This window comes from Erinaceus europaeus, chromosome 11 (assembly GCF_950295315.1).
Source record: "Erinaceus europaeus chromosome 11, mEriEur2.1, whole genome shotgun sequence".
NCBI classification, from domain to species: Eukaryota; Metazoa; Chordata; class Mammalia; order Eulipotyphla; family Erinaceidae; genus Erinaceus; species Erinaceus europaeus.
Genome location: NC_080172.1, coordinates 75,182,210 through 75,192,021, shown reverse-complemented (window position 1 = coordinate 75,192,021; position 9,812 = coordinate 75,182,210).

The following is a 9,812-nucleotide window of genomic DNA, read 5'->3' as shown; positions in this document are numbered from 1 at the left end:
TTTACAAGTAACCATATCTTTCTTTTAGAGAATAGAAAGAGAGACACACAGAGAGGAAAGATACTACAGTATCTTTACAGAGACTCCACTATTATTGGAGATCTACTAGTCCCATCCCTGGTGCTCCCATGTGGTGCCAGGGTTAAAAGCATGTATGCAGTCTACCAGATGAGCTGTGTTCTGGGCCCTGTAACTCACTCTTGTCCCTCCAAGAATTAAAGAATTCTTTAATTTTAGAATTTAATAACTGGACTATTCCTTAGAATCAGAAAAATAAATGTAGTCATCTGTCGGACCTTTGAGTGGGGAGACCTCTTTCCCAGGCACAGACCTCTGGCTTACCTGCTCTATTGTGCACCAGATGCGGGGGGCCTAGAAGGAATGTTCCGGATCTCAGAATGTTCATGGATCTCGAATCTCCTACTTTGAGCAAGTGAGCAGAGTCATACTGGAGCTGAGGTTTCTGGAATTCTCGAACCTCACCGAGGTGATTGTTTAAGGCTCTTACTTGTTCAAAATGAGGTGCAGGTGGATACTTCAGTCCATGATAGAGTGGTAACCGCTTGCACCAGGAGCAAGGGATGCTCAAACTTGAGGAAGCCATGAATTCCTTGGAACTGGACCCTGAGATGTAGTCAGACTAGTTTGCAGTCTGTGGATCTGGGACCAGAATGTATCCAGCAGGCTGTGGACAGAGCTGGAGTGGGTCAGGGCTGGTTGAAATTCCTCCCTAACCTGATAAAGAGAAACAAACTGACTTTCTGGACTCAGACCTATGCCTCTGAATTTTGATGTAATACTCCCCCCAACCTCACCCCTTACCACCCTGGATTCTTAATTAGAAATTAAATTAAAAAAAAAAAAAGAATAGGAAAAGCTTCCATTAGAGGGAATGAGATATGGAACTCTGATGGTGGGAAATGGGTGGAATTTTATCTCTTATGCTATGTTTTCATTGATTCTTTTCTTTTTTCCTTTTTATTCCTGTTGTTGTTGGATAGGACAGATAGAAATCAAGAGAGGAGGGGAAGACAGAGGGGAAGAGAAAGATACCTGGGGGCCAGATTGTAGCGTACTTGGTTGAGCGCACATGGTACAATGCCCAAGGACCCAGGTTCAAGCCCCTGGTCCCCACCTACAGGAGGAAGGCTTTGTGAGTGGTGAAGCAGTGCTGCAGGTGTCTTGCTCCCTCTCTATCACCTCCTTCCCTCTTGATTTCTGGTTGTCCCTATCAAATAAATAAAGATAATAAAATTTTGTTAATTAAATCAAACCATCATTGCATTTATATTCTAGAACATATTTGAGTTGTATGGTTATCTTATTTATTTACTCACTTTATTTATTTTCCCTTTTGTTACCCTTGTTTTTTTTATTATTGTTGTAGTTATTATTGTTGTTGTTATTGATGTTATCATTGTTAGGACAGAGAGAAGTGGAGAGAGGAGGGGTAGACAGAGAGGGTGAGAGAAAGACACCTGCAGACCTACTTCACTGTCTGTGAAGCGACTCCCCTGCAAGTAGGGAGTCAGGGACTCGAACTGGGATCCTTATGCCGGTCCTTGCTTCGCGCCAAATGCACTTAACCCGCTGAGTTTTAACACCCGACTCCCACTTTATTTACTTTTTTTATATTTATATATTTTTTATATTTATATTTTTTATATTTATTTGTTCCCTTTTGTTTCCCTTGTTTCATTATTGTAGTTATTATTGTTGTTGTTATTGATGTCATCGTTGTTGGATAGGGCAGAGAGAAATGGAGAGAGGAGGGGAAGACAGAGAAGGGGAGAGAAAGATAGACACCTGCAGACCTGCTTCACCACCTGTGAAGGGACCCCCCTGCAGGTGGGGAGCCGGGAGCTTGAACCAGGATCCTTATGCCTGTCCTTGCACTTTGTGCCACGTGCGCTTAACCCGCTGCGCTACCGCCTGACTCCCCACTTTATTTTTATTGTCAGTGGGGCTTCACCACACCAGGCCAATTTTTTTAGATGTAAAGAGACACAGCAGGACCTGGTGGTGGCATACCTGATTAATTGTGCTCCCTGGTTTGAGACCCTGATCCTTACCTGCAGGGGGGATGCTTCATGAGCAGTGAAGCAGGTCTGCAGCTGTCTTCTGGCTCTCTCCCTCTCTATGTCCTGTTGTCCTCTCATTTTCTCCCTGTTCTTTCAAATAAAATAGAAAAAAAAAAGAGAGAGAGAGAAATGCCTACCAGTAGCAGTGGATTTGTAGTACAAGCACCGAGCCCAAGTGATAATCCTGATGGCAATAAGAAAAAGAAAGAGACATAGAGAAGACAGCACAGTACTGAAGCTTCCTCCAGTACCATGGAGGCTGGGTTCAAACCTGAGTTGTGCACATAACAAGGTATGCACTGCTATCCAGATGAACTATCTTGCCAGTCCTCTATTTTTTTATTAGTGATTTGATAATGATCAACAAGACTATAGCATAAGAGGGATACAATTCCACACAATTCCCACTACCATCCTCTCCATTGGAAGCTTTCTTATTGTTTATCCCTCTGGAGGTATGGACCAGAAGTCTTTACTGGGTACATAAGGTAGAAAGTCTGGCTTCTGTAATTGCTTCTCTGCTGAAAATGGACGTTGGCAGGTTTATCCATACCCTCAGCCTATCTCTATCTTTCCCTAGTGGAATAAAGTTCTGGGGAGGTGAGGTTCTAGGACACACATCTGAAGTCAGGATGGCATCGTGGTGGCATCAGCAACTTGGTGACTGAAAAGCATTAAGATATAAAGCCGGACAAATTGTTTAATAATCAAGAACCTAAAGATAAAGCAAATAGAATTAAGGGTTTTGGTGTGGGAAGAAGTAAATCAGTCCATTTTAGGTATACTCCAAGAGGCCCATGACTTTAGTAATTTTTGCCTGAGCCTGATAACTAGCATGTAGGTGGGCTAAAATTATTGTCTGGGAAGATGGTGTCAGAGTTAAGATTAGGACTAGAAAACTGGATCAGGGCAGAGAGCATCACCCAAATATGAGGAAAGTATATAAATACCATTAATTGTAGACCCCACAATCTGACCTAGGGCCCAAATTTACATATGTTTAGCACAGGAGCCTGTGTAATCTCTGAGGCCTTGTTTGTCTGAGCTCACAGTTCATGGTCACAGATAGGAACATTTTGGGCTGCACTCATTTCAGAGTATGTTGACCCAGCCTCCCTTTGGAGAGTGGAGCAGTTCCTACCATTGTTGTTCTACATTGAGGGCAAGGTCTTGAAGAGGCCCACAAGAGGGTTTATGATGTTGTTCCTAATGGAAATTACCAGTGATGGTGGAGAGAGGGATCTGTTAGGCCCATCATATATCTATGTGGGAATCCAAGGATTCCCTAAGTAGAGCCCCAGATGACGGGTTAGCCTGATAGTGACCAAAAAGACCAACATTAAGGTGTGCTATTATCTTGCCCTTATTCAGCTTTTTTAGTCCTTACTTTATACGACATGGTTAGACTTAATGTAGTTGAAGGACATGAAGTAGGGGTAAGAGAGGAGGGTTTCTAGGCCTAAGTAGAAAACATTTCAGTAATGGGGCCACGTGGTGGCATACTTGGTTGAGCCCAACTGTTACAATGTGCAGGGACCTGGGTTTGAGCCCCTGGTCCCCCACCTGCAGGGGAAAAGCTTTGCAAGTAGTGAAACAATATTGCAGGTGTCTCTCTGTCTCTTTTCCTCTTTATCACCCCCTTCACTCTTCATTTCTGGCTGTATCAACCCCACCAATGTGTCCTGGAGCTCCGTTTCCCCAGAGCCCTTCCCCACTAGGGAAAGAGAGAGACAGGCTAGGAGCATGGGTCAACCTGTCAATGCCCATGTTCATCGGGGAAACAATTCTACAAGCCAGACCTTCAACCTTCTGCATCCCACAATGACCTTGGGTCCATACTCCCAGAGGGTTAAAGAATAAGAAAGCTATCAGGGGAGGGGATGGGATACAGAGTTCCGGTGGTGGGAATGGTGTGAAGTTGTACCCCTCTTATCCTATGGTTTAGTCAATGTTTCCTTTTTATAAATAAAAAAATTAAAATAAAATAGAAAGAATAGGGAAGCTATCAAGGGAAGGGAGTGGACAGAGTTCTGGTGGTGGAAATTATGTGGAAATGTACCCCTTTTATCCTATAGTCTTGTCAATATTTCCATAGTATAAATAACTTCAATGTTTAATCTTTTTCCAGTCAACAGGTATTTATGGGGCATTTTCTTTCATGGCTGGAAAGTGTTTTTATATACATACCAATGTTGAAGAGATCAATTAGTTTGAGATTTAATCAAGATGATTCAGCTTACATACTTACATAAGCAAAGAGCAACTGGAGAGCTGCCTAACTCACTCATTTTGATCTCAAGCTACAAATGGACATTATCTCTGAGACTGATGGAAGACATTGCCTCAATTACTGTGTTATGAGTCATAGATTCCTGGTAAAGAATGTAATTGAGCATTTTGTCACCAGAGGATTCTTATTTCAGCTATTGCTAGTCTAAAGTAAATAAACATCTTATTTGTATCAACAAAATAATAATTTGTCTGGCGGTAGTGCACAAAGTGCAAGGCCTGATATAAAAATCCCGGTTTAAGCCCCCAGCTCCCCACCTGCAGGGGGGTCGCTTCAAAATCTGTGAAGGAGGTCTGCACGTGTCTATCTTTCTCTCCCCCTCTCTGTCTTCCCTTCCTCTCTCCATTTCTCTCTGTCCTATCCAACAACAATGACAATAAGAATAACTACAACAATACAACAATAAGGGCAACAAAAGGGAATAAATAAATAAATATTTTTTAAAAACTTTAAGAAAATTTAAGTTTCAGTATGGGCAAGTAAAAGAATGACAATTTTATTATTATTTTTTTATTTCTTTATTGGGGAATTAATGTTTCACATTCACAGTAAATACAATAGTTTGTACATGCATAACATTCTCCAGTTTCCCATATAACAATACAAGCCCCACTAGGTCCTCTGTCATCCTTCTTAGACCTGTATTCTCCCCACCCACCCACCCCAGAGTTTTTTACTTTGGTGCGATATGTCAATTCCATTTCAGGTTCTACTTGTGTTTTGTTTTTTTTTTCCTACCTTGTTTTTCAACTTCTGCCTGAGAGTGAGATTAATCCCATATTCATCCTTCTGTTTTTGACTTATTTCACTTAACACGAATTTTTCAAGGTCCATCCAAGATCGGCTGAAAACGGTGAAGTCACCATTTTTAACGGCTGAGTAGTATATTATGTATATATACCACAACTTGCTCAGCCACTCATCTGTTGTTGGATACCTGGGTTGCTTCCAGGTTTTGGCTATTTCAAATTGTGCTGCCAAGAACATATGTGTACACAGATCTTTTTGGATGGATGTGTTGGGTTCCTTAGGATATATCCCCAGGAGAGGAATTGCAGGATCATAGGGTAGTCCCATTTCTAGCCTTCTGAGAGTTCTCCAGACAGTTCTCCACAGAAGTTGGACCAATTTACATTCCCACCAGCAGTGTAGGAGGGTTCCTTTGACCCAAACCCTCTCCAGCATTTGCTGCTGTTACCTTTTCTGATGTCTGACATTCTCACAGGAGGGAAATGGTATCTCATTGTTGTCTTGATTTGCATTTCTCTGACAATCAGAGACTTGGAGCATTTTTTCATGTGTTTCTCGGCCTTTTGGATCTCTTCTGTGGTGAATGTTCTGTCCATGTCCTCCCCCCATTTTTGGATGGGGTTATTTGTTGTCTTGTTGTTGAGTTTGGCAAGCTCTTTATATGTGTTGGTTATTAAACTCTTGTCTGATGTATGGCATGTAAAGCTCTTCTCCCATTCTGTGAGTGCTCTCTTGGTTTGGGTAGTGGTTTCTTTTGCTGTGAAGAAGCTTTTTAATTTGATGTAGTCCCATAGGTTTACACTTGCCTTAGTCTTCTTTGTAATTGGATTCATTTCATTGAAGATGTCTTTAAAATGTATGCGGAAAAGAGTTCTGCCAATATTTTCCTCTAAGTATCTGATAGTTTGTGGTCTAACATCCAAGTCCTTGATCCACTTGGAATTTACTTTTGTATTTGGTGAAATACAGTGATTCAGTTTCATTCTTCTGCATGTTTCAACCCATTGTTTCCAACACCTTTTGTTGAAGAGACTCTGCTTTCCCCATGTAATAGTCTGGGCCCCTTTGTCAAAGATTAGATGTCCATAGCTGTGGGGTGAATGACAATTTTATCTTTAAGATATTATTCATTATGATGTACAAATATATTATGTTGCCTGTATAATTAATGTTCTGAGTAGCTTATCACACTTTTATTGAATTCATAAAAATTGTGAAGGGTTAACTGTAGATGGATATTTGAAAAATTTTGCTTTATGTTTCACCAAAGTAGGAAAAGAGTGGTTCAGGAAAGGAAAGGAGTAGTGAAATGCTCAAGTGATCATTATTATAGCTATAGAGAAATTTCTGTTTCGATCTCAATTTTAATCCCTGCATGCCACTCACTGTGCATTAACCCAGAATGGATCATTGTGCTTCTCTGTTAAAAATAATGCAAGGACATTTAGATTGATGTTTCCTGCAGTACTCAAGGTTCTGTAAATAATGATAACATTACTGTCTCACAGATATTATAGCACCACCTAAATTATAAGTAAAAGATGTATCATGTCATGGTCAAGTCTAATACATATAATTTATAGGCTTAATTCTCAGTGTCATGTATGTCATGTATGTCTGTTGATGAGGACAAAATAATGATTTTTATTTAAAAAAATGTGAAGCCTAAAAAAAAGAACGAAAAAGAAAAGATATATTGTATGTGATGCTCTATTTCTGAAATTGGGCCAGAAGTGAGTGATGGTACAGCTTTTATTTGGCTCTTTCTCAATCTCTGAGGACACTCACTAAAAAGGAAAGAAAGAAAGAAAGAAAGAAAGAAAGAAAGAAAGAGAAAAAAGAAAGTTTCCTACTTAAATGTGCACAGATGAACCTGTTTAGATCCATCTTGGCCACACAGATGATTTATAGTCAAAGTGTAAGTCCAGGGCTAGGGAAATAGCTCACTGGAATCTTCCTTGTTCTTCATTGTTTTGTTTATGATAGTCTTCTCTCTAATTTCTTTTTTTTTATTTTTAAAAATTTTTTAACCTTTATTTGATGGATAGAGACAGTCAGAAATTGAGAGGGAATGGGTGATAGGAAGAGAGACAGAGAGACACCTGCTGCACTGTTTCACCACTTGTGAAGCTTTCCCCCTGCAGGTGGGGGGCTGGGGGCTTGAACCTGGGTCCTTGTGCACTCAATCAGGTGTGCCACCACCTGGCCCTTTCTCTCTAATTTCTCCCTTTGTCCAGTATTTGTTTTTTTAATCAGTGTCCTCTGATGCTGTAACTCACTCTCTTCAATTACACATCACATTGTCTTATTTCTGTACAACTTTAGCTTTGGGACACTGTCATCCTTGTTCTTTCCAATATGTACAGATAACCCATAGGACACTCTGTCCTTGACTTTCTTCCAAAAATATCACACTTTACATCCCTCAGTCATCCCCTGATTGCCATTGCCCAATTCTATTCTAGGCATCATCATGTCCCCATAATTTCATTTGTATGCATCCAACACTAATTACCACATTGTTATGACTGTTGTGCAGAAGTGAGATGTACTCCTCTACCAAATTTATTATGATTATTCGTTAATAAGAGCACTGCTCAGATCTGGCTTATGGTGGTGTGGGCGATTGAACTTAGGAGCCTCAGGTGTAAGAGTCTCTTTGCATAACCATTATGCTATCTACCCCAGCCCTCTATGTAAAATTTTATCTGTATGTTGGGCTCAACATATAACACACATGTATGATAAAACAAATTTCAAGAAAATATGAAAATGCCTATTATTTACATAAGCCCCTTGGGGAGAGCAGGATAGGCCTCTAAACTGCCGTGCATGTATCTAAGGGAACATAAAAAGATACTTTAGGGTAACAAGGTGGTGGGCACGTGGGACCAGGACGAAGCTTCCCACACACAGGCTGAGATTTTCTTGAACTTCTTTTTTTATTAGTGATTTAATAATTATCGACAAGATTGTGGGATGAGAGGGGTACAAATCCATATAATTCCCATATTGAGTGCCATACTGAAAGGGAATTTCCAAAAATTTAAGCCCCTAAATATGCTTATAGTATGTGCTTATAATATGGTTATGGTGTGTCTATAAGAAGGCCCCAGAGGATGTCAAGAATATCTTTGCCCCCATGGCTACCAGGGTACTGGGCACCTGGCAGGAAGGCTGGAGCAAGGGGTGCTGGCATGGAAAAGGAAGGGGAACCAAACACATATTGCTGGGTCACAGTGACACAGAATAGAAAAACTGAAAATATATAGAAAGACTGAGAATGTGCAGAGGGATTGAGTATGTGCAAAAGCTTGAAATTAATTATACAGAAGGTCAAATAAGTGAAAACAAAAACTGAGTCATTGAGTAAGCAGTAGATAAGTAGAGCACAAGGCCAGAAAAGTAAAATGCCTTGTATGAAAAAGAGAATGTCAAAGCAAAGAAAGCTAACTAATCAAACTGTAAGGAGAGAAGCCCCACATAACAGGACACCATTAAAAAGTCCCCCCTTCCCTCACAGTGTATCTTATACTGAAGCTAAACTTTCCCAGATACAGCTATACAGGAAAAGATAACAGTAACCATAACAGTAACTAAGGCAACTGGGCTCTGAGCATTGGGCATAAGTCCCACCCCTTAACCTTGCAGCCTCTGCTTCTGTAAATAATGCTTTCTGCTCTCAGCCTGCACCCCCTATACAAGCTTGTACCATCCCTTTGGGGCTGGGGGCTTTCAGAGTGAGTTGAACTCTTGGTCCACACAGATAAAACTCCTTTCTCCTTCACCAACCTCAGCTTCAGTCTTCTTGATTTCCAGCAGAATTCCCTAACATTACCCATTATCTCCACTGGAAGATTCCCTATTCTTTTTTTGTTTGCTTGTTTTTATATATTTTTAATTTTTTATTTATAAAAAGGAAACACTGACTAAACCATAGGATAAGAGGGGTACAACCTCACATAATTCCCACCACCTGAACTCTGTATCCCATCCTCTCCCCTGATAGCTTTCCTATCTATTCTTTAACCCTATTCTTTTTCCCTCTGGGAGTATAGACCAAAGATCTCTGTGGAGTGCAGAAGGTAGGAGGTCTGGCTTCTGTAACTGCTTCTCCATTGGACATGGTTGTTGGCAGGTTGATCCATACCTCCAGCCTGTTTGTATCTTTCCCTAGTGGGGTAGGACTCTGGGTTTGAATTTCTGCTGGCACCAAAGGTAGGAATATCTGGACTTTTCTTATCATTTTCCTCTGCTGTTTGGTATAGGGAAAAAAGGAATGGTAAAAAACTGTAAACAAAAAACAAACAACCAAAAACAGAGCCAGACTCTTCATTATACACTTGCTATCTTTCCAGTATATTTTCTCTTCTTACCTTACCGCGGTTTCACAAGGACTTGCAGTTCCTTGGTCCAACCCTTTTTTCTCTGGCCTTAAACCTCTCTATATTCACTCTTCCCTCACCTTAATCTCTTTGTTGTATCACCAGCACCCCCTTACTTATAATCTCAACTTCTTCATTCCTCTCTCCTTGCTCTATTCTCTTGGTAAAATCTAATTATGTAAAATTCTAAGTCTACTGCATCCTGGTAGCTGGTTATAACTGGGGAGAAAGTAACACAATCATACCTATTTATCTCACTTAAATTAACAACCATTAATTCAAGTGGATACTATATGGCACTCAGAA